Source organism: Bombina bombina, chromosome 7 (genome assembly GCF_027579735.1).
Source record: "Bombina bombina isolate aBomBom1 chromosome 7, aBomBom1.pri, whole genome shotgun sequence".
Lineage (NCBI taxonomy): Eukaryota > Metazoa > Chordata > Amphibia > Anura > Bombinatoridae > Bombina > Bombina bombina.
The window spans coordinates 164,292,259-164,319,178 of NC_069505.1; the positions used below are offsets into that span (position 1 = coordinate 164,292,259).

Genomic DNA, 26,920 nt, shown 5'->3' on the forward strand with positions numbered 1-26,920 from the left:
AACGATAAAACTCATTGAACACATATAGTCCTAACCACCCCACACCCCCCTCATCAACATAGTAAGCGGAGATTTCTGAAGTATTATTCAAATACCTACTCTCCCACAATACAATAACGACACATTCTTTCAGTAGGAGTACAAGAAGACATAGCTTTGACATCGTACCTACAGATCGCATATCCAATGGCATCAACATGTCGCTTGTATCAGCATCACCAACATATTACTTCAAAGCCTAGCTTAACCCTGATTTTATCCTGGGCTGCCCCGCAGACATAATTTATACACTGACTGAATTATATTATGAGTATACTGTGTTTTTCTTTAATATTTATACTTTTAGTCATCTATATAATCTGTAACGCCGAAAGGTCAGCCAGCGATTATAGAAACTTGACTGAGGCTATTGATGTTGTTAGTTTTACTAATGTGAAAAATAATGTTTATTGTTCATTGCCACCCTCCGCCTCTTTCTGGATAAGCCTGGCCCCGAGTGGGGATTTTCTCTCCGGCACTCCCCTCTCTCTCCCTTACCCTCATTACTTAAGCACAACTCCATTTCTGATATAAATATATTTTATTGAGGTTATTATATCATAACAGAAAAACAAGAAGCCAAAAAATGAAAAATCATCATAACAGATCTCTAACAAACGATGAACATGTGGCATCTGTTCTAATACAATACAAATGACCTTGTTAACCTCATTTTATCAAAGTATACCTATACAATTTCATGTATATGACAATCAAAATCAGTTTTTCAAAATATCAAAAGAAGTAGTAAGAGAGCGAGAATTAAGTATAATGGATTAATAATATGATCTATGCTAAACTTAAGCATACATTATTTTTAAGTCTAAAACAATAAATCCATTCACTTTGAGGAGAAACGGACCGCTGGCCCAGGGGGTGTAGGTGGGAGAAGGGTGTCTGCGCGTAAAAAGAAAAAAATTATTTTCCTGCATTTTTATGTAGTGTTTCTGTACCTTTTAATAAACTCTAACCACTTACTAGCAAATCTTTCATGTTGGTTAGGACCACTATTAGCATTTTCCAATTGTTCTATGATATATTGTGAGTGTAATAAATATGATAAATTATTAATCGTAGGTGCTTGTTTAGCCTTCCAATTTTTCAGAATTAGGTATCTAGCTCCCAGAATTGCGGTGTTAACAAAGGTGACATTATGTGTATAATCAGACGCCTCAGCCAAGAAAAATATTTTCTGTGGGTGGAGTATTAATTGCGAGCTTAGTATCTTATTCAACCAGAATTGCACACAGCGCCAGAACTGCAATATTTTCGGGCCACTCCAAAACATGTGGACCAGGTCGGCCCTATCAGAACAACATCGTGGACATAAATTTAATGAGTTACCGAACCAACTGTTCAAGCTTGCTGGCGGCATATATACACGATTTAACATTTTAAAGTGTGATTCGCACCATGACGTGGAAAGAGTGGCCCGTTCAGCCGCAATTATACTCTATTTCACCTTGCCTATATCCAAAGCTAAATTAACATGAGACCACTTAGCACATATATCCGCAAGGTTTCGTTCTCCCATTGGTGCTAACACCATTCTGTACCAGTAACTACTGGAATGTTTTCCTAACTTATAGAGAGTGAGACCCATTCTCTAGTATGGTTTTGAGTGGTAGCGTTATACCAATGTCGAAGTTGTAAATACACGTAAAAATCTACATTTTTAAGTTGATAACGATTTTTAAGAACTGAGGAAGGAAATATAGAAATATTATCAGGGTCTCGCAATTAAATGAGAGAGGCCCTGTGCAGCCCATCTGTTAAACAATTTATTATTTAGACCCGGAGTAAAGCAGGGATTCCTCGTAATTGGGACAACATCGGAGATTAAAGGATTATCGTCCATGCAACACCGAATGAACTGCCAGGCTATGATAACATTCATCACTGTACACTTCTTCTTAATCTTGCTTGGTATACTTTTGCTGGGGCAATGTAATAGGGCGGTAAGCGAAAAAGGGTGAACTAGTTTTTGTTCAAGATCAAAAGCTGCAACATAAGAGCCACCAGTAAGCCAGTCCATAGCTACCTTAGCCAAGCAGATTTAGTTGTATATTGAAAATATCGGTAAAGCTAATCCGCCAAATCGTTTAATTTGAGCCAATTTAAGTAGCAAAATACGTTTCCGATCCCTACCCCAGATAAATGTCCTAATGTGACTGTCCAAAAGTTTTGAAATCAAGTTTCGACAGCATAATAGGAGTATTCTGCATAACATAAAACTTTTGGTAGAATAGTCATCTTTATCAGATTAATTTTAGCAGTAAGTGATAACGGTATATTTGCCCAATTCCTTAAGTCTGCTTCTATCTTATTTAAAAGAGGGGTATAGTTAAGAGTGTACCAATCCGCTGGATTTCTACTAATGTTAATGCCTAAATAGGTGATATATTGTTCTGCCACATTAAAAGGAGGAACATAATCCGAGTGTACTACTGGATTTAGCCAGAGTAAGTCGGACTTGGTAACATTAATTTTATAGCCCGAGAACGACCCAAACTTGTCAATAATCTCTAAGATTCCAGGAATCTCAGATTGTGGATCATTTAAATCTTTCTGAATCATTTAAATCATCCTGGTCAGGATCGACTGGGATGATAGACAAGCTTGGCTCTAACACAATTGCTTGTGTAATGCTAACTGCGGGCAGCTGAGTTTGATAAATGGGGGCCTATGTGTTTAACCCCTTTGTGTGGCTCAAAGGGAGAAGAAACACAGACCTTTTCTTTCATGATTCAGATAGCACATGCATTTTTAAAAAAAAAACTTTTCAAGTTACTTCTATTAGCAAATTCTTTGTTCTATTGGTATCTTTTGTTGAAAAGCAAAGACGTAAGCTGAGGAGCGGGTATGTTTAACTATTTGACAGCGGTTTTGCAAGAATGTTATCCATATAAAAAAGCACTAGATGCAGCACTATTTCCTGCCATGTAGTGCTTCAGATACCTACCTAGGTTTCTCTTCAACAAAGAATACTATAAGAAAAGTTAATAAGAAACTTTTTTAAATTGTATGCTCTGTCTGAAACAAGAATTGTTTGGGGTATTTCATATCCCATTAAACACATAGGTATGACAAGCAATAATGCAATAAGAAAATGATCTAATACATAAGAGTATTTGCATATTGGAGTTGTATGTCCCTTTAAGAATAGGCTATACACGTGAAGGTCTACAGGGCTCAGATGCTGAGATAGGGCATAGCAGCCAGTCTATACATAGGAATGTGCTTTATTTTTCTCTCTCTCACATAATTATTTTACAGAGTACCCTGAATATTTCAATTGTTGCTTACTAATGTATTACTTATAGGGGCACCAAAAACAAAAGGTGCACCCTATGTTGCATACCAGGGTCCTCTGTTAAGTAGGTCTGCAACTGCTATTGTGTTTATAATGTTTTCTCATTAAACAAACATAAATGTACTTTGGGAATCTATTACACCATTCATTTAAAAGAAGAGGAAGAAAAGTCCATTAAACAATCATAAACTTTTGCATTGTACATTCAGAATATGCAGACATAATAATACCTGAGTGCTTTCTCCTCTGCCCATACAATGTACCAGACTGAATGCAGCACTAGAATAAACCAGTTATAAAAGGATGTACTGTCTTCCTGATTCTGTTTTGATGGAAGATATATCATCTTGGTTGTGAGTTAAAAACATTTTATGCTGGGAAGACCCTGAACACCATATACTGCTTTTGTCCACTTGCACTTTTATCAAATTACATTTTGCAAATTTGCCAAATTAATCTGGATGCATAAAGCATAGAAGCCAAATATCAAACAATTTAAAGGGACATGAAACTCATAGCATAAATGAGCAATGATGCGCTGAATTGCAAAAGAAATGTTTAAAATCATTAAACATGTGTCATTTTGTTAGCACAAGTTTTAAGGTTTTGCAAATCAATTGCAGTTCAGGCATATACCTCTTAAAGCATCTTGTGGAATCTATGTTTCTGGTCCTCTATGCTGTAGTCAATTCAAAGGACACCCAATCAAAATTAAACTTTTGATTATTTAGATAGGGCATTCAATTTTAAAAGCTTTCCATTTTTGTTCCTAAATTAACCCTTTCGTGACCGGGTTATAAAGTCTACATAGGAGATTTCAATTATGGGATCAGGTCTGGGGGGGGGAGTCCCTATTAGGCTAGGAACACCCTCCAGACCGCGATCAAATCCTGCAAGAGCAGCAGGCTTCAGGACAGCCGTTGGCTATGACGATGTATTCCGTCATAACGGCTTTAAAGCCCAGCGCCATTGTGACAGAATACAACGGCGGCAAAAGGTTAAACAAGCAGATAAAATGTTGCATTTTATAGACATTTGATAGCGACCAAGGGCCTGATTATCTAAACCTCTCCTCTCTGGTAAGATGCACTAATATGTCTCGTCACCAACAGCAATTTTGTCTTCTTGAAAGTTGTTTATCTATGTGGAGTTTTGGGTGTGAAGGAGAGGCATCTGCATTGCAAAATAATGCTCAAACAATGCCCCCAAAGATTTATCGAGATTTCTCTCCATGCTCGCGAGGTTTTGAGCATCAGGCCCCAAGTGCAGATGCTCCACATAAAATATACAAAATTATACTATACAAGGTATACTAGATGTTATAACACCAATTTTATAGAAATGACAAGAATAATATGAGAATAGTACTCCCCTCTGTGTTGACCGCTGCCTTCTATCAGTCTCTCCCAAAAGACTGTTTATAGAAATGTGGATAATGGGTGTAGAGGCGCAGTTCCTTTAAAGTATTCTTTTCTGGTGCTTCAGTTTAGGGCTGAGGAATAAGAAACTTGGCTTGTGATTTGTGTAGATCAACACCAATTAATTAGTGCAGTATACTTACTCTGAAATATTCAGTCCAACCTCTTCATTCATATATAGCATTTGAACGATATGTTTTAGAGTTTTATGTCTACTCTCTCCTGATGTAGGTGTATCTGCAAGTGATGGAAATCACAGTGAAATTTGTTGTATCTGACAGTGTGTATAAATGTGCAGTATACTCACTCCGAATAACTCGAAATCCAGCTCCTCACAGAATATTTGTAGAGATGATGTAGTTATTTCCAAAAGTCAGCAAACAAATATTTGTTATAAAAAAAAAAAAAACATTAAAAACATGTCATTTAGACAAATTAAAACTCTTAATGATTGGCTCTACGCGTTTCAACTATATACTCGTCTTTTTCAAGAGCAGTAAAACAAAATGATGAGTATATCGTTGAAACGCATAGAGCCAATCAATAAGAGCTTTTATTTGTCTAAATGACATGTTTTTAATAAATGTTTGTTTTTATAACAAATATTTGTTTGCTGCCTTTTGGAAATAACTACATCATCTCTACAAATATTCTGTGAGGAGCTGGATTCCGAGTTATTCGGAGTGAGTATACTGCACATTATACACACTGTCAGATACAACAAATTTCAGTGTGATTTCCATCACTTGCAGATACACCTACATCAGGAGAGAGTAGACAAAAACTCTAAAACATATCGTTCAAATGCTATATATGAATGAAGAGGTTGGACTCAGAATATTTCAGAGTAAGTATACTGCACTAATTAATTGGTGTTGATCTACACAAATCACAAGCCACGTTTCTTATTCCTCAGCCCTAAACTGAAGCACCAGAAAAGAATACTTTAAAGGACCTGAGCCTCTACACCCATTATCCACATAAAATATGCATGAAGTTCCTTGAGCTACTCAGGACCATGTATCCATGACTGACTGTTTGCCATGATTATAACTTTTTTCTATAAATAGTATTATTATATACAAGTCTGCTTGATCCAAGTGCAATCTGCACTATAGATGTGGAATAAGTGTGCATGCTTTTGATTGCACATGGATTTTATTACATATGTAATTCAATGATATAAAGGTCTCTGATTTTATAAAGCCCATGGTGGAATTCTGTAAAGCTAGTTTTTACCTTGAGGACAGTGATAACCTTAAGAACTCAAAAGGTGTGTATGTGAAGGAGATGGATTGCAATATGTCTTACAAAAAAAAAATCACATAAAAAATAAAATCAACAAACTTTATTGGTATCCTAAAAATTAAAAAATATCCCACAGACATGAAGGCAGACAATAAGAGACAACAGACTGACGCATTTCGTGCCCACTAGTGGTACTTACTCATAGACCTAGGAGGTGCAAAATGCATCAGCCTATTTGCTTTCATGTTTGTGGGATATTTTTATTTTGAAAACCAATAAAGTTTGTTGATTTTATTTTCTCTCACATCCAGTAGTACCTGCTTTTTTCATGTGGTTGTATGCTTTGCAGCTTGATCCGCCACTGCTACAGCACTCCGGGCTGTTAGGAAGGATTGGATTACCCGAGTTTACTTCCGGCACTATTAGCTGAAGGACGCTGTACGTATGATTTGTTTGCATGCTCTCACAAAAAAAAAAAATCATAATTTAAAAGTGATATATAATCAATAAATTAATCATAGCAAACATTTTCTGCAAAATCCATATTTTATTGAAATATTAAAATTTGTACTAAAATTACAGAGAAAAAAACAAACAAACATGTTTAATGCACACAGTAGAAATCGTAATAAAATGTTATTGCACATGCAAAAAAACAAATGTGAAATTGGTACTAGGAATACAAAATTTGAAATGTATTGATTTCCTTATTGTAAAATAAACCACCCCCAACCTCTGCTAGCAGACTGAACAAGGGCATTCCATGGGTGCAGCTGAAAGTTCTTCTCCAGGTCTGGCATATTTGCTAAACATTTACCCCCCTTCAGTTCTCGCTGCTTTTTTTCTTGCAAACCAAAAGATGGCAAGATTGTGTCAAAAGATTTAAAACACTTATTTGCAAAAAAAATAAATAAAATACAATTGTAAGATATGTGCACAGGCAAAAAATTCTGGTTCAGCCGAATCTTTCGGACTGAATATTCAAAAAAATGCAGGTTTCCGAAAATTTAGCTGCCATGCTATTCAGTATTAGTCTCTTTTTAAACTAAATAATTACTGAATATTCGTGGAACATTAACATTCACCTAGATTTAGAGTTCTGCGTTAGCCGTCAAAAGCAGCGTTAAGGGGTCCTAACGCTGCTTTTGGCCGCCCGCTGGTATTTAGAGTCAGGCAGGAAAGGGTCTAACGCTCACTTTCAAGCCGCAACTTTTCCATACCGCAGATCCCCTTACGCCAATTGCGTATACTATCTTTTCAATGGGATCTTCCTAACGCTGGTATTTAGAGTCTTGGCTGAAGTGAACGGTAGAGCCTCTACCGACAAGACTCCTACCAAGGCTGTAGTTAAGAGCTTTATGGGCTAACGCCTGTATATAAAGCTCCTAACTACAGTGCTCTAAAGTACACTAACAGCCATAAACTACCTATGTACCCCTAAACCGAGGTCCCCCCACATCGCCGCCACTATAATAAATATTTTTAACCCCTAATCTGCTGACCGCACATCGCCGCCACCTACATTATCCCTATGAACCCCTAATCTGCTGCCCCTAACATCGCTGACACCTACATAATATTTATTAACACCTAAACTGCCCCCCCAACTTCGCCGCTACCTTACCTACACTTATTAACCCCTAATCTGCCGACCGGACCTCGCCGCTACTCTAATAAAGTTATTAACCCCTAAACCGCCGCACTCCCGCCTCGCAAACCCTATAATAAATAGTATTAACCCCTAATCTGCCCCCCAAAGTTGCTGCCACCTAACTTCAAGTATTAACCCCTAATCTGCTAATCTGCCGACCGGACCTCGCCGCTACTCTAATAAATCTATTAACCCCTAAAGCTAAGTCTAACCCTAACCCCCCTAAATTAAATATAATTTAAATCTAACTAAATAAATTAAATCTTATTATTAACTACAGTATTCCTATTTAAAACTAAATACTTACCTGTAAAATAAACCCTAATAAAGCTACAATATAATGAATAAATATATTGTAGCTATTTTAGGATTTATATTTATTTTACAGGCAACTTTGTATTTATTTTAACTAGGTACAATAGCTATTAAATAGTTATTAACTATTTAATAGCTACCTAGTTAAAATAATTACACAATTACCTGTAAAATAAATCCTAACCTAAGTTACAATTAAACCTAACACTACACTATCAATAAATTAATTAAATAAATTACCTACAATTACATATAATTAAATAAACTAAACTAAATTACAAAAAAATAAAAACACTAAATTACAAAAAATAAAAAAAGATTACAAGAATATTAGGCTAATTACACCTACTCTAAGCCCCCTAATAAAATAAAAAAGCCCCCCAAAATAATAAAGGTCCCTACCCTATTCTAAATTAAAAAGTAACCAGCTCTTTTACCAGCCCTTAAAAGGGCTTTTTGCGGGGCATGCCCCAAAGTAATCAGCTCTTTTGCCTGTAAAAAAATACAACCCCCCCAACATTAAAACCCACCACCCACATACCCCTACTCTAACCCAAACCCCCCTTAAATAAACCTAACACTACCCCCCTGAAGATCTCCCTACCTTGAGTCGTCTTCACCCAGCCGGGCCGAAGTCTTCATCTGATGGGGCAGAAGAGGACATCCAGACCGGTAGAAGTCTTCATCCTATCTGGGCAGAAGAGGACATCCGGACCGGCAGACATCTTCATCCAAGCGGCATCTTCTATCTTCATCCATCCGGAGCCGAGCCATCTTCTTCCAGCCGACGCAGATTCATCCTCTTCAACTGACGCCTACTCGCCGAATGAAGGTTCCTTTAAATGACGTCATCCAAGATTGCGTCCCTCGAATTCCGATTGGCTGATAGGATTCTATCAGCCAATCGGAATTAAGGTAGGAAAAATCTGATTGGCTGATTAAATCAGCCAATCAGATTCAAGTTCAATCCGATTGGCTAATCCAATCAGATTGAGCTTGCATTCTATTGGCTGATAGGAACAGCCAATAGAATGCAAGCTCAATCTGATTGGCCTATCAGCCAATCGGAATTCGAGGGACGCCATCTTGGATGATGTCATTTAAAGGAATCTTCATTCGGCGAGTAGGCGTCGGTTGAAGAGGATGGATCCGCATCGGCTGGAAGAAGATGGCTCCGCTCCGGATGGATGAAGATAGAAGATGCCGCTTGGATGAAGATGTCTGCCGGTCCGGATGTCCTCTTCCGCCTGGATAGGATGAAGACTTCTGCCGGTTTGGATGTCCTCTTCTGCCCCATCGGATGAAGACTTCGGCCCGGCTGGGTGAAGACGACTCAAGGTAGGGAGATCTTCAGGGGGGTAGTGTTAGGTTTATTTAAGGGGGGTTTGGGTTAGAGTAGGGGTATGTGGGTGGTGGGTTTTAATGTTGGGGGGGGGTTGTATTTTTTTTTTTTACAGGCAAAAGAGCTGATTACTTTGGGGCATGCCCCGCAAAAAGCCCTTTTAAGGGCTGGTAAAAAAAAAGGGTAGGGACCTTTATTATTTTGGGGGGCTTTTTTATTTTATTAGGGGGCTTAGAGTAGGTGTAATTAGCCTAATATTCTTGTAATCTTTTTTTATTTTTTGTAATTTAGTGTTCGTTTTTGTAATTTAGTTTAGTTTATTTAATTGTATGTAATTTATTTAATTAATTTATTGATAGTGCAGTGTTAGGTTTAATTGTAACTTAGGTTAGGATTTATTTTACAGGTAATTTTGTAATTATTTTAACTAGGTAGCTATTAAATAGTTAATAACTATTTAATAGCTATTGTACCTAGTTAAAATAAATACAAAGTTGCCTGTAAAATAAATATAAATCCTAAAATAGCTACAATATAATTATTTGTTATATTGTAGCTATATTAGGGTTTATTTTACAGGTAGGTATTTAGTTTTAAATAGGAATACTTTAGTTAATAAGATTTAATTTATTTTGTTAGATTTAAATTATATTTAACTTAGGGGGGTTAGACTTAGCTTTAGGGGTTAATACATTTATTAGAGTAGCGGCGAGGTCCGGTCGGCAGATTAAGGGTTAATACTTGAAGTTAGGTGGTGGCGACATATGGGGGGGGCAGATTAGGAGTTAATACTATTTATTATAGGGTTTGCGAGGCGGGAGTGTGGCGGTTTAGGGGTTAATAACTTTATTAGAGTAGCAGCGAGGTCCGGTCGGCAGATTAGGGGTTAATAAGTGTAGGTAAGGTAGCGGCGACGTTGGGGGGGGGGCAGATTAAGGGTTAATAAATATTATGTAGGTGTTGGCGATGTTAGGGGCAGCAGATTAGGGGTACATAGGTATAATGTAGGTGGCGGCGGTGTCCGAAGCGGCAGATTAGGGGTTAATTGTGTAATGCCGGTGTCAGCAATAGCGGGGTCGGCAGATTAGGGGTTAATAAGTGTAAGGTTAGGGGTGTTTAGACTCGGGGTTCATGTTAGGTGCAGACTTAGAGAGTGTTTCCCCATAGGAAACAATGGGGCTGCGTTGGGAGCTTAACGCTGCTTTTTTGCAGGTGTTATTTTTTTTTTCAGCCCAAACTGCCCCATTGTTCCCTATGGGGGAATCGTGCATGAGCACGTTTTAGCTGCTTACCGCTACCGTAAGCAACGCTGGTATTGAGGGTTGAAGTGGCGGTAAATTAGGCTCAACGCACCCTTTTTGGAGCCTAACGCAGCCCCTCAGACAACTCTAAATACCAGCTTTGTTTGGAAGCAGCAGTAGGAAAAAAGCAGCGTTAGCTACGCGGGTCTTTACCGACAAAACTCTAAATCTAGGCGATTATTTTTTGTTAAACAAATGCAAAGTTCCTTTACTACAGGTAAAAAAGTTCACCGGTAGCGTTACATACTTACCTCTAGCGCTCTGGAGAGCCGTGCCAATCCTTCACAGAGTGCCAGGGTGCGCTAATAGGAGGCTTAGCATTGGGGGTCCCAGGGCCTACACTAAAGGACATTCGCCTTTAGTGCAGGCCCTGTGAACCGCTGCGCAAAGCCTCATATTAGCAAACCCCAAGGATCTGTGAGGAGGGGTCGGGTTTAGTGCAGTTCTCCAGCACGCTAGAGGTAAGTATTTTAAACCCCTTTAAATTTTGTGGTGTAGATATTCATTTTGTGAAAATAACACGAATATCTGTGTTTTGTTATTGAATTTGCATCCGTAACAAAACAATTGCACATGTCTGATAATAGAGTAATCTGATACTGTATAGGCAGCAGTATTTAATTTTTAAAGTGTGCCCCTAAACCTTACTAACGTTACCCTCCCTAGCGAAGTTTCCCTTTCCAACTAACCACATTACTTTCTATAGGATGCATCTCACAATTAGCAGGGACAGATGCTTTATTTCCCTGATGTCACCCTGCAAGTGTCAGCGTGGTTTCTTATGTCTGATGTGGCAAATATTACATAATCAAGCGTTAGTTGTTTTGACCTCTGGCACCTTTCCAGTCTGGGAGGGCCAATTACTATTAAGTGCACATTAAAGGGATGCGGAGGTCTTTTATCCAAGATGGTTTGATAAGGACACTGGTCTACTTGATTTCTACTGTAAAAAAGATGTAAAACATCTTTAGAACATTTCAATTAAATTATGAGCACTTGCAAACAGTATTTTGAAGCAAAAAATGTATGACACTACGAGGTAGAATTATGCCAAGTTTTATACACAACAAGCCAATTCTTCTCTGGCATATTGTTTCACATAGTTACTCTGTCACTTAAACAGACAATAAAATGGTATATGTTGCTATATCTCTAGTAGGAGACTAAAGTGAAATGCATTTACCAAGTACAAACTTTTTTAATAAATAAGTAATTGCAGACAAGACGTATCTAATACTGCTACAGTGCATCCATTATGCCATTATACAACTCCAATAGTTTAGATATCTCAGATACTTATATTAAGTGTCTTTTCTTAGATTGGTATTAAAATCTAATGTACACATCTTAAATCTGCAAATGAATCAAGCTGCAAACAGAGTTGAAATTGCCCTTGTTCTCTCTGCGTGTATTCTGATGTTTGGAGTAATGATGGCTTACTGTTAAGTAAGTGTAGGGGGATGTATAATTTCTTAAAAAGCTGTTTGTACAATGGGGCCGATTTATAAAGGGCCGAATGGCCCCTGATGTGCCTGTTTCCGCGCGAGACTTCAGGCTCGCTGGAAACAGGAGTTAAGAAGCAGCGATCTTAAAACCAATGCTCCATAACTCGGCCGCTGCCTCTGAGGCTGCGGACATCAATCCGCCCGATCCTATACGATCCGGTCGATTGACACCCCCAGCTAACGGCCGATTGGCATTACACACGCAGTTCACCAGTACTGCTTGTGCAATGTTAAATGCCGACAGCGTATGCTGTTGTGATTCAGAAATGTCTGGCGGACATGATACGCTACAGCGTATCATGTCCGCCAGGTATTGATAAATCAGCCCCAGTGTATGTATTTATTGTGCATTAAATACAACTACTTCTCTTTTACACGGTTGGCATTGTCAGTGTCAGTGAATTGTATATATTTGGCACCTCTCATGCATTGGGGTCCATTTATCAAAGACCGGGCAGACAGCTTCTTAAATGTAGCCCATTGTCATGCACATTCTCAATAAAAATATACCAGTCCTGCAAAAGAACCAATTTATTTAAATTAAAGCATTTTGTATTTTTTCTTCTTTTCCATTGAGAAAGTATTTCAAGGGACATGGGAGTCAAAATGAAACTTTCATGATTCCAACAGAATGTAACCAATTCAATTGTGTTACCAAAATTACATATTTCCTCTTAGTATCTTTTTTAAAAACTCTAATAAAAAAACAAATTTTCAACAAAGGATATTAAGAGAAAAACAGAGGTAAATTTGATAACAGAACATATTGTTATTTTTTTACTCTCTGTTTGAATTATAAAACTAATTTTAAATTCTATATTTCTTTAAAAAAAATGTTATCTTTTTAATGGATGTTCCTGTGCCCCCAAGAAAGGTTCTCCATCCACTAGTGAGCATTAATGGATCATACTTTTTATGCATTGCTCTTTTATGTGTATAATATAGACTTTTTGAATGTGCTTTTATGATTCAGAGCATGCAATTTTAAGCAACATTCTTATTTACTCCTATTATGAAGTTCTCTTGGTATATCTATTTGAAAAGCAGGAATGTAAGCTTAGGAGCCTGCCTATTTTTTGGTTTAGCACCTGGGATTGGTGTTCGTATCCCTTTAAAAGAGAGAGAGCGAAAGAGAGGGCGTGAGAGCGCGAAAAAGAGAGAGCACGAGAGAGAGAGCACGAGAAAGAGAGAGCACGAGAAAGAGAGAGCGTGAGAGTGCGAGAAAGAGAGAGCGCAAGAGCGCACAAAAGAGAGAGAGTGAGAGAGTGCAGAATAGAGAGAGCAAAAGAGAGTGCGAGAGAGAGAGCGCAAGAGCGTGCGAGAGAGCACGAGCGCGAGATTTCTCTTACAATCTATATAACATTTTTACATTTATATGCTAATCGTGGCCCTGTCCCTGGCCAGTCACATAGCTGTTACACCCATTGGTTAGGTTGAGAGCATTTCTAGGTGAGTTTGGTTTTTCACATGGTTCTTTAAGAGGAATGCAGACATGGGAAAAGAGGAATAAGCAATGGACAATTCCACAAACTGTAGGACAATTGGAAACTCTATTTGTTGACAAAGTATTGTTCAATAAATTTGAGGTATCCTATTGACTAAGGGCCACATTACAAGCAACTGCGCTAGAAGTAAGCGTTGGGTTGTGCTCATATTATGAGTTTAAAGTGTTTTGGATCTTGCGCTAACCCGACAAGCGGAAAAGCCAAACTTCAGATATCGCGTGCGCATTCACATATTCCCCAATTGAAGTCACTGGAGCAAAAAAAAATTGGGAAAAAGCAGACTACTGGCATGCAAGCCCAATCGCATATTCTAATGTGTACCAACCTGACATGAAAATATGAATATTTCCCATTACAATGTTCTTCACATAGAAGATTATGTTCTGTTTATTCAGAAATAAATAGTTCTACATATATCAGATGGTTTTTTAGTACAATATACTAAAATATAAAATGTGTGTTTTATGCAACTTTTTAGTTTCACAAAACAGTAAACCAGAGCTCAGAAGATGCGGTAATCATTCCAGCTTAAAGGGACACTCAATCAAAATTAAACTTTCATTATTCAGATAGAGCATGCCATTTTAAACAACTTTCCAATTTACTTCAATTAACTAAAATGTGCACAGTCTTTTTATATTTAAACTTTTTGAGTAACCAGCTCCTACTGAGCATGTGCAAGAATAATTTTGTATGCATTTGTGAATGGCTGATGGCTGTCACATGGTACGTGTATGCATTTGTGATTGGCTGATGGCTGTCACATGTTACAGGGGGATTGGAAAAAGACATAACTTTTAAAATTGTCAGAAAAAAAATCTACTACTCATTTGAAGTTCAGACTAAGTGCTATTGCATTGTCTTGTTATCTTGCATTTGTTGATTATGAAAATCTACTGTGTTGACTGGTCCTTTAAATCACGTTTAATTTCAACTGGTAATTCTAGTAGGAGCTGGTGGCTCAAAAAGTTTAAATATAAAAAGACTGCACCCTTTGTTAATGGAAGCAAATTGTAAAGTTGTTTTAAAATGCTGCTATATCTGAATAATGAAAGTTTAATTTTGACTTGAGTGTCCTTTTAAGCCAGACAAGCTCAAACATCCGCGATAAACCCTTTATCGCTCGCGTGCACTCGTAATCTGGTCCTAAATGTTTTGTAAGGAACTTATTTGTATAAAATATATTTATTGATCTGTTTTATGGATGTTTTTTTCTAGTGCACATTTATTATTCATTTCTTCTTTATACAAAAAAGACAAATACCAGTAAAGCTAAATGTACCTCCTGATAACAGCTCCTTTCATTTTGTATACATTAGAAAAATAATTTCACAATTCTTTGATTTGTCGTGACCTACAGCTGATTGTTAATTAGTAAATGCAGCAAAAGGACCAAGGTTAATTTAAAACTCAAATAATTAGACGACATGACTGATTGAAAACCAAAGGGACAAGAAAAAAACACAATTGAGTTATATTCATTAAATAGGTAATTCATGGTTCAAAATGCTGTACTGAATAACAAGTGGTTGAGTGATCACTGAACTATAGATACAAAGATTAATAGACATAAAAAATAATCTACTACTTTATATCACTAGAGAAGCGTAAAGGGATATTTAATACATGCATACGATGTAGATATAGTGTACGGTGGTGACCGTATGAAGAGGATGCTCCGCGCCGGATGTCTTCAAGGATGGACCCGCTCCGCGCCGCCGGGATGAAGATAGAAGACCTTGCCGCTTGGATAAAGACTTCTCGAAGCCTGGATGGTCTTTTCAGGGCAATGTAAAATAGCTGAATGCCCTTTTAAGGGCAATGCCCATACAAATGCCCTTTTCAGGGCAACGGGTAGCTTAGGTTTTTGTTAGAGTTAGGTTTTTTATTTTGGGGGGTTGTGGTGGGTTTTACTGTTGGGGGGGGGGGGTCTTTGTATTTTTTCAGGTAAAAGAGCTTATTTCTTTGGGCCCTTTTAATGGCTATTGGTAGTTTATTGTAGGCTAGGGTTTTTTTATTTTAGGGGGGCTTTTTATTTTTATAGTGCTATTAGATTAGGTGTAATTGTTTTTATTTTGGATAATTTGGTTTTTATTTTTCGCATTTTAGTATTTATCATTTTAGAAGTGTTAGTTTTTTTTTAAAGTGTAATTTAGTTTATTTAATTGGTAGTTATTTTAATTTAGTGATAAGCTTCCCTGAACTTTCTGTTCAGGGAAGCTTATCACCCGACTTATTAACAAACTAACCAACTAACTAACAGTTGCCCTCTATCTCCTCACTAATATCATTCTCACCTCTGCAGTCCCCACCTCCTGTTTCCAATCCTCCTGCCCATCTAGATTGTAAGTTCCCACGGGAACAGGGCCCTCAACTCCCCCTGTATTTGTCTGTAAATTTTGTGTCTTATCGTATTGTTTCTCCACTGTACTGTTATCCTTGTACCCATGGGCAGCGCTGCGGAATCTGTTGGCGCTTTATAAATAAAGAATAATAATAATAATAATAATAATAATGTTAGTTTAAACTTATTTTTTTTTTATTCACAGGTAAGTTTTTATTTATTTTAAGATATGGATATTGTAATTTTAATTTAAAGTTAGGGGATTGTTAGGTTTAGGGGTTAATAGTTTAATTTATTTTTTGCGATGTGGGGGCCTGGTAGTTTAGGGGTTAATAGGTTTATTTAATGGTGGTGATGTCGGGGAGCGGCAGAATAGGGGTTAATAGCTTTATTATAGTGCTGGCGATGTCAGGGAGCGGTGGAATAGGGGTTAACAACTTTTATTAGTGGTGGCGATGTCGGGAGGGGCAGATTAGGGGTTAATAAATTTTAATTTTAAATAGTGTTTGCGATGCGGGAGGGCAGCAGAATAGGGATTAATAGGTAGTTTATGGGTGTTCGTGTACTTTGTAACACTTCAGTTATGAGTTTTTTTAAACATTTTTGTGGCGCGAAACTCATAACTACTGGTCTCAGATGGCGGTATGGATCATGTCGGTATAGGCTGGAACGCAAGCATTTTAGCCTCACCGCACAACTTTTAATACCAGCGCTATGGAAATCCCACGAAAAAACATAATTTTTTTGAGTGTGGCATTGACATTGCGTTACAGGATAAAATGCTTGCGGTATAGCTATAGACACGACTCCTAATGACTGTGTTACAGTTTTTACGCTGAAATTGCCATTTTTTCAGCGTTAAAACCGTAATGCAAAACTCGTAATCTAGGTGATAGTGAATAAAAAATAAATTGTAAAATGGAAAAATTTAAGAATGCTATAAAAAATAAAGACTCATAAAGTTAAAGGAATGCTGAAGCTAATTTTTTCTCTCATGATTCAGATAGAGCATGCAATTTAAAGCAACTTTCTAATTTACTCATATTATCAATTTTTATTTGTTCTCTTGGTATCTTTATTTGAAAAAGCAGCTTAAAAGCCGGTCCATATTTGGTTCAGCACCTGAGTACAGCTTGCTGATTGGTGGCTAAATGTACCCACCAATCAGCAAGCACGATCCAAGGTGCTGAACCAAAAATGGGCCGGCTTCAACGCTTACATTCCTTTAAGTCTAATTAATGTATTAGTTTATTTTTTTAAAGGGACATGAAACCCAAAACTTTCATTTCATGACCCAGATAGAGAACACCATTTTAAATAATTTTCCAATTTACTTCTATTATCTAATTTGCTTCATTCTCTTGGTATCCTTTGTTGGAGAAGCAGCAATGCCCTACTGTAAGCTAGCTGAATGGAATGCATGAGCCAATAACATGAGGTATATATGTGCAGCCACCAATCAGCAGCTTCTGAGGCTACGTAGGTAGTCTTTTCAACAAAGGATACCAAGAGAATAAAACACAGACAATAGAAGTAAAGTGGGAAGTTGTTTAAAATCACATGCTTTATACGAATCATGAAAAAAAAAAGAAAAATATGTTTCATATCACTTTTAGGGAAAAGTAGGAAATTTCAGAGCAATTTTTCTACCAAACTTTTCTTGAAGCTGCACCATATAACACAATAAAGACCTGGGGCTCGATCCGATATGCAGCGTCGCCCGCAAAAGCCGGTGATGCCAAATATTGCGCCGGGTTGGTATCCTATATACGTATATTTCTGCCTTCGGCCGTAGTTTTTTGGCCCATAGACAGGTACACCAAACCAGCGCAGTTTGGTATCCAATATACAGCGTAAGGACTTACGTGGCGAAAATTGAGAAATCTTACTCCATTTTCACCTCGCCACAAATTGCAGGCATAGTAAGCCTTACGCTGAGTATTGGAGCCCCGTAGCTCCCTAAACTGGCTGCAAAATAAAACCTAACGCATGCGCAATGTCTATCTTGCAAAATAAAACCTAACACCTAACGCATGCGCAATGTCTATCTACCTGTCAACCGCAATCCCCCGCCGCAATCCCTAATAAAGTGTTTAACCCCTAAACCGCCGCTCCCGGACCCCGCCTCCACCTACATTAAATATCTAACCCCCTAATGTGATCCCCCTACACCACCGCCACCTACATTAAAATTATTACCCCATAATGTAATCCCCCTACACCGCCACCATCTATATTAAAATTATTACCCCCTAATGTGAGCCCCCTACCCCGCTGCCACCTATTTTAACTACATTACCCCCTAATCTAATCCCCCTACCCCGCCGCCACCTATATTAAAATTATTAACCCCTAAACTAATCCCCCTACCCCGCCGCCACCTATTTTAAAATAATTAACCCCTAATCTAATCCCCCTACCCCACCTATTTTAAAATTATTAACCCCTAATCTAATCCCCCTACACCGCCGCCACCTATAATAAATGTATTTCCCACTAAAATACTAAAATGTCCCTACCCTAAACTAATTTACAAATAGCCCTGAAAAGGGCCTTTTGCGTGGCATTGCCCTAAAGTAACCAGCTCTATTACCAGCCCTTAAAAGGGCCTTTTGCGGGGCATTGCCCCAAAGTAACCAGCTCTATTACCAACCCTTAAAAGGGCCTTTTGCAGGGCATTGTCACAAAGTAATCAGCTCTTTTACCTGTAATCTGACCCCCCTACACCGCCGCCACCTATATTAACCCCTAATCTAATCCCCCTACACCGCCGCCAACTATATTAATCCTAATTATATTAGGGTTAATATAGTTATTATATATATTAACCCTATCTAACCCTAACACCCCTAACTTAATTATTATTGCAATAAATCTAAATAATATTAATCTTATTAACTAAAATATTCCTATTTAAAACTAAATACTTACCTATAAAATAAACCTTAAGATAGCTACAATATAATTAATAATTACATTGTAGCTATTTTAGGGTTTATATTTATTTTACAGGTAACTTGCTATTTATTTTAACTAGGTACAATAGCTATTAAATAGTTATTAACTATTTAATAGCTACCTAGTTAAAATAATTACCTGTAAAATAAATCCTAACCTAAGTTACAAATACACCTACACTATCAATAAATTAAATTAACTACAATTATCTAAACTAAAATATAATTAAATACACTAAACTAAATTCCAAAAAATAAAAAAAGATTACAAGAATTTTAAGCTAATTACACCTAATCTAAGCCCCCTAATAAAATAACAAAGCCCCCCAAAATAAAAAAAATGTCCCTACCCTAAACTAAATTACAAAAAGTAATCAGCTCTATTACCAGCCCTTAAAAAGGGCCTTTTGTGGGGCATTGCCCCAAAGTAATCAGCTTTTACCTGTGACAAAAAGAACCCCCCCATTACAACCCACCACCCACAAACCCCTACTCTAAAACCCACCCCATCCCCCCTTAAAGGGACAGTATACACTCATTTTCATATAACTGCATGTAATAGACACTACTATAAAGAATAAGATATAAAAAAAAAGCAGATACGGATATAAAAATCCAGTATAAAATGGTTTAAAAACGTACTTGGAAGCTTTCAGTTTAGCTCTGTTGAAAAGGTAGTTGGAAAGCCCACTGCAAGTGGGAAATAATACACTCCCCCCCTCCCCCTTCTTTTGCATATGAAAAGACCCTTTACACAAACAGGAGCAGGCTGGAGAAGGTAGCTGACGGTATTCAAATAAAACTTTGGGGCTTGGTTTGGAGTCTGAAAATCAGAGCAATGTTATTTAAAAATAAGCAAAATTATACATTTAAAAAAAAACAAAACAAAACTTTATGGGCTTTATAAATAGATCATCTACAAAACATTTATGCAAAGAAAAAATGAGTGTATAATGGCCCTTTAAAAAAACCTAAGTCTAACCCCGAAGTGCTCCTTACCTGTCCTGAAGACCGGCGGAGAAGGTCCTGTTCCAGGCGGAGAAGTCTTCTTCCAGGCGCCGACCTCTTCTTCTTCCAGGAACCAGCCGGCGCGGAGCGGAGGAGTTGAAGACCGATGACCGCAGAGCTGAAGACCGTCCTCCCTGGAACTGAAGACCTGAGCCATGGAGCGTGGAGGATCCTCTTCATACGATCGCCACCGTACACTGAATTGGAATTCAAGGTACGCGATTAAAAATGGCGTCCCTTGAATTCCTATTGGCTGATTTGAGCCTTCAAATTCAAATTAGCCAATTGGATGAAAGCTACTTTAATTCTATTGGCTGATTTTAATAGCCAATAGAATAAGAGCTACTGTAATTCTATTGGCTATTCTAATCAGCATCGCCTGCATCGCCGGTCTTCAGTTCCTGGGAGGACGGTCTTCAACTCCTCCGCTCCGCGCCGGCTGGTTCCTGGAAGAAGAGGTCGCCACCTGGAAGAAGACTTCTCCGTCGTTCTTCAGGACAAGTAAGGAGCACTTGGGGGTTAGACTTAGTTTTTTTTTAAGGGGGGATAGGGTTGGTTGGGGTGTGTGGGTGGTGGGTTGTAATGGGGGGGTGTTCTTTTTTTTTCACAGGTAAAAGAGCTGATTACTTTGGGGCAATGCCCCACAAAAGGCCCTTTTAAGGGCTGGTAATAGAGCTGATTACTTTTTGTAATTTAGTTTAGAGTAGGGACATTTTTTTATTTTGGGGGGCTTTGTTATTTTATTAGGGGGCTTAGATTAGGTGTAATAAGCTTAAAATTCTTGTAATCTTTTTTTATTTTTTGTAATTTAGTGTTTGGTTTTTTTGTAACTTAGTTTAGTGTATTTAATTATATTTTAGTTTAGATAATTGTAGTTTATTTAATTAATTTATTGATAGTGTAGGTGTATTTGTAACAAATTATGATTTATTTTACAGGTAAATTCGTAATTATTTTAACTAGGTAGCTATTAAATAGTTATTAACTATTTAATAGCTATTGTACCTAGTTAAAATAAATAGCAAGTTACCTGTAAAATAAATATAAACCCTAAAATAGCTACAATGTAATTATTAATTATATTGTAGCTATCTTAAGGTTTATTTTATAGGTATTTAGTTTTAAATAGGAATATTTTAGTTAATCAGTTTAATATTATTTAGATTTATTGCAATAATAATTAAGTTAGGGGTGTTAGGGTTAGATAGGGTTAATATATATATAATATAATAACTATATTAACCCTATTACGGTGCGATGAGCAGGGGACTGTTGTTAACTGTTATCGATCTCGCTGCTCATCGGCTTCTTCGCAGCTTTCTTGCTAGCCTGTCACTAAACACCTACACTATACTATACCGTTTTACCCCCTAAACCGCCGCTCCCGGAGCCCCCCACACCTAAATAAAGTTATTACCCCCTAAACCGCCGCTCCCGGAGCCCCCCACACCTAAATAAAGTAATTACCCCCTAAACCGCCACTCCTGGTCCCCACCGCAACTAAATAAATATATTAACCCCTAAACCGCCGCTCCCGGACCCTGCCGCTACCTACATTATACCTATTAACCCCTAATCTGCCGCCCCCCTATACCGCCGCCACCTATATTAAAGTTATTAACCCCTATCCTGTGGATCCCGGACCCCGACACAACTAAATTAAATGTTTAACCCCTAAACCACAGCTCCCGGACCCCGCCACAACTAAATTAAATGTTTAACCCCTAAACCGCCAATCCCGGACCCCGCCACCACCTATATTACACTTATTAACCCCTAAACCTAAGTCTAACACTAACACTCCCTAACTTAAATATTATTTAAATAAATCTAAATACATATTACAATTATTAACTCAATTATTCCTATTTAAAACTAAATACTTACCTGTAAAATAAACCCTAAAATAGCTACAATATAACTAATAATTATATTGTAGCTATTTTAGGGTTTATATTTATTTTACAGGTAACTTGCTATTTATTTTAACTAGGTACAATAGCTATTAAATAGTTATTAACTATTTAATAGCTACCTAGTTAAAATAACTACAAAATTACCTGTTAAATAAAACCTAACCTAAGTTACAAATACACCTAACACTACACTATCATTAAATTAATTTTAAAAATTACCTACAATTACGTAAAATACAATTAAATAAACTAAACTATAGTACAAAAAAACAAACACTAAATTACAGGAAAAAAAAAAAAAGAACTTTAAACTAATTACACCTAATCTAAGCCCCCTAATAAAATAACCCCCCAAAATAATAAAAGTCCCTACCCTATTCTACATTACAAAGTAATCAGCTCTTTTACCAGCCCTTAAAAGGGCTTTTTACGGGGCATTGCCCCAAAGTAATCAGCTCTTTTACCTCTAAAAAAAATACAAGCCCCTCCCAACATTACAACCCACCACCCACACACCCCTACTCTAAAACCCACCCAAACCCCCCTTAAAAAATCCTAACACTAACTCCCTGAAGATCACCCTACCTTGAGCCGTGTTCACCCAGCCGGGCCGAATTCTTCATCCAAGCGGGGCAGAAGAGGTCCTCCATCCGGCCGATGTCTTCATCCAAGCAGCGTCTTCTATCTTCAATCATCCGGAGCGGAGCGATCTTCCATCCAGTCGACGCGGAGCCATCTTCTTCCAACGACGTCCTAACACCGAATGCCTGGTCCTTTAAATGACGTCATCCAAGATGGTGTTCCTCGAATTCTGATTGGCTGATAGAATCCTATCAGCTAATCGGAATTAAGGTAGGAAAAATCCGATTGGCTGATTGGATCAGCCAATAGAATGCGAGGTCAATTCTATTGGCTGATCCAATCAGATTGAACTTTAATCCGATTGACTCATTAAATCAACCAATCAGATTTTTCCTACCTTAATTCCGATTGGCTGATAGAATCCTATCAGCCAATCGGAATTCGAGGGACACCATCTTGGTTTACGTCATTTAAAAGGACCAGGCATTCAGTGTTAGGACGTCGATGGAAGAAGATGGCTCCGCGTCGGCTGGATGGAAGATGGCTCCATTCCGCTCCGGATGATTGAAGATAGAAGACGCCGCTTGGATGAAGACATCGGCCGGATGGAGGACCTCTTCTGCCCCGCTTGGATGAAGAATTCGACCCGGCTGGGTGAACACGGCTCAAGGTAGGGTGATCTTCAGGGGGTTAGTGTTAGGTTTTTTTAAGGGGGGTTTGGGTGCGTTTTAGAGTAGGGGTGTGTGGGTGGTGGGTTGTAATGTTGGGGGGTTGTATTTTTTTTTTTTACAGTTAAAAGAGCTGATTACTTTGGGGCAATGCCCCTCAAAAAGCCCTTTTAAGGGCTGGTAAAAGAGCTGATTACTTTGTAATTTAGTATAGGGTAGGGCATTTTATTATTTTGGGGGGCTTTTTTATTTTATTAGGGGGCATATTTTATATTTAATTTTAGGTAATTGTAGGTAATTTTTTAAATTAATTTAATGATAGTGTAGTGTTAGGTGCATTTGTAACTTAGGTTAGGTTTTATTTTACAGGTAATGTTGTAGTTATTTTAGCTAGGTAGCTATTAAATAGTTAATAACTATTTAATAGCTATTGTACCTAGTTAAAATAAATACAAAGTTGCCTGTAAAATAAAAATAAATCCTAAAATAGCTACAATATAACTATTAGTTATATTGTAGCTATCTTAGGGTTTATTTTACAGGTAAGTATTTAGTTTTAAATAGGAATAATTTAGTTAATAATTGTAATATGTATTTAGATTTACTTAAATAATATTTAAGTTAGGGGGGTGTTAGTGTTAGACTTAGGTTTAGGGGTTAATAAGTTTAATAAAGGTGGCGGCGGGGTCCGGGAGCAGCGGTTTAGGGGTTAAACATTTAATTTAGTTGCGGCGGGGTCCGGGATCCGCAGGATAGGGGTTAATAACTTTAATATAGGTGGCGGCGGTATAGGGGGCAGCAGATTAGGGGTTAATATATTTATTATAGTTGCGGCGGGGTCCAGGAGCGGCAGTTTAGGGGGTAATAACTTTATTTAGGTGGCAGCGGTGTAGGGGGGCAGATTAGGGGTGTTTAGACTCGGGGGACATGTTAGGGTGTTAGGTGCAGACATCTCCCATAGAAACCAATGGGATATCGAGCAGCGAACATGAGCTCTCGCCGCTGTCAGACTCCCATTGATTCCTATGGGATCCGCCGCCAGGTACGCTGGGCTGGGAAAGTGCAGAGCGTACCTGCTAGTTATTTGATAACTAGCAAAAGTAGTCAGATTGTGCCAAACTTGCATTTGGAACATCTGTAGTGACGTAAGAATCGATCTGTGTTGGACTGAGACCGGCGGATTGTAGCTTACGTCACTATACTCTACTTTTGCCGGTCTCTAGCCTTTGATAACTAAGGCGAATCAGCCTCGCCACAAATACGCTGCAGAATTCCAGCGTATTTGTGGTTGAAGGCTTGATAACTAGAGGCCACTGGCACATGGGTATAGCCAGAGGAGGGCTGGTTATAGAATCAGCGGTATCTGCATCAGTATAATAACACCCAGCACTATATAATGACACGGTAGTGACACTGGCACATGGGTATAGCCAGAGGAGGGCTGGTTATAGAATCAGCGGTATCTGCATCAGTATAATAACACCCAGCACTATATAATGACACAGTAGTGACAAAGCACCTGGGTATAGCCAGAGGAGGGCTGGTTATAGGATCAGTGGTATCTGCATCAGTATAATAGCACCCAGTGCTATATAATGACACAGTAGTGACACTGGCACATGGGTATATCCAGAGGAGGGCTGGTTATAGGATCAGTAGTATCTGCATCCGTATAATAACACACAGCACTATATAATGACACAGTAGTGACACTGGCTCATGCGTATAGCCAGACAAGGGCTTGTTATAGGGTCAGTGGTATCTGCATCAGTATAATAACACCCAGCTGTATACAAAGACACAGTAGTGACACTGGCTCATGCGTATAGCCAGACAAGGGCTTGTTATAGGGTCAGTAGTATCTGCATCAGTATAATAACACCCAGCACTATATAATGACACAGTAGTGACACTGGCTCATGCGTATAGCCAGACAAGGGCTTGTTATAGGGTCAGTGGTATCTGCATCCGTATAATAACACCCAGCACTATATAATGACACAGTAGTGACACTGGCTCATGGTTATAGCCTGAGGAGTGCTGGTTATAGGATCAGTGGTATCTACATCAGTATAATAACACCCAGCAATATATAATGACACAGTAGTGACACTGGCACATGGGTATAGCCAGAGGAGGGCTGGTTATAGGATCAGTGGTATCTGCATCAGTATAATAACACCCAGCACTATAAAATAATGTTTATAATTTCAAATGTACCTTGGTTTCCTTCACTAAGGTCTGTACTTTGGAAAATGTCTGCCACAGTCTTTGTCTGTGCCTATTCTTGCATACTGTACTGCTAATCCACAATTATTTCTTGTTTTTTTCATACAAAGAATGAATATTCTGAGCATGTTGCTGGGTCATGGGATGTGTACCCGGTCCGGTCTTGGAGTCCAGTCCCCTTCCGTGTTTTGTATATTTCTGGGTGATTACATATGCCTCTGCACCCCTCCCTCGTTCCCAGTTTGCTTGGATTTGAGAGCTTGCATTGTGTGGCTGTGTTAGGGTCTTAGGTATTGGAAAGGACCTTGACGTGGTACCTGAGCTTGTCCTATTTGGCCTCATGCGGTAACTAACCTTTCCATTTTTGTTTTTAAATATTTACTGTGAGCTTGCTGGTGAGTGCAGGGTTTTCTCTATGTGTTGTATTAATTTGTTTTGTAATTCCCCTATGGTTCTTGCACCCACTCCTGGTTGGCATGGGATGTGTACCCGGTCTTGGAGTGCAGTCCCCTTCCGTGATTTATTTATTTAATATATATATTACATTAAAGGGACAGTAAACACCTGAACATTTTTATATAAACTGTACATTTACAATATATGTTCATTTTTTATTTTGCCCCCTTTCCATGTAATTAAGGTCTGAAAATTGAGCCTAAAATTGAAAATTGTCCTAGAGGTTACCCATTTATCTTTACAATGTAGTGTGACAAGGTACCTTAGGAGAAAACAAGTCCCTGTACAAAGAAATAAACATTTATTTTTTGGTTTGCTCCTATTTTCCTGGTTACATTTACAATATATGTTCACTATTTGTTTTGCCCCCTTTCCATGTAATTAAGGTCTGAAAATTGAGCAATTTCAAATTGCTAGAACTTGAAATGCCTCATGCTGAATTTTCAAGACTAACTCTGATACACATCTGTCTCTAACTGACTTTATCAGATAACAACAGCAAAACAACGCACTTTATACTAACGTTATGGCTGTGGCATAGTTTTGTTGTCTGAGGACTAAAGCCCGGATCGGGTCCTCCAAATAAGGCAAAATGGTGGGTGGAATTTGGCAATTGAAACATAATTGCAGTAAAAAGAATGTTAATTTGTTTTAAAAACATTTAAAATTGGCTGAAATATTATTTTATAGCAATACAAAAGAAATTAAAAAAATAAAAAGCTTTTCTTGTCCCTATAATGTATTATGACCAGTGGCGTATTTAAGTTTTGTGCTGCCCTAGGTACTCAAAATTGTGCATTTTTTAAATGGCATTTTCAAAGTAAATGTCTGCCAGGACTTGCAAACACTCAGGTGGGTTGAATTAGCACATGTGTACACAGTATACATGTGACCAGTAATAGTATTTATATATACACAGTATAATATATATATATATATATATATATATATATATAAACAGATTCAGTAAGTGCTGCCCCCTCCCAATGTGCCACCCTAGGCAAGTGCCTTGTTGGCATCAGAACGAGGCTCCCATTGGAGCCTATGGAAGCACACACTTGTAATACTAGCGCACATTAGCGTGCGCTGGTATTACACAGTACAGTGCAAATATCGCTTTCAT

At 38.0% G+C, this 26,920-nt stretch overlaps 1 protein-coding gene across 3 annotated transcripts in view; it reads left to right on the forward strand.

Annotated features, from left to right (window-relative positions):
* The window catches only part of FSHB (follicle stimulating hormone subunit beta), a 180,395-nt gene that overhangs the window by 85,090 nt on the left and 68,385 nt on the right, over positions 1-26,920 (forward strand). The window contains exon 2 of one of the 3 annotated variants that reach the window (XM_053688908.1): positions 6,368-6,456. The exons of the other annotated variants lie outside the window; for them this stretch is intronic. The gene's annotated coding sequence lies outside the window, so the exon portion shown is untranslated. The remainder of the gene's footprint in view (positions 1-6,367; positions 6,457-26,920) is intronic. 3 annotated transcript variants of the gene reach the window in all.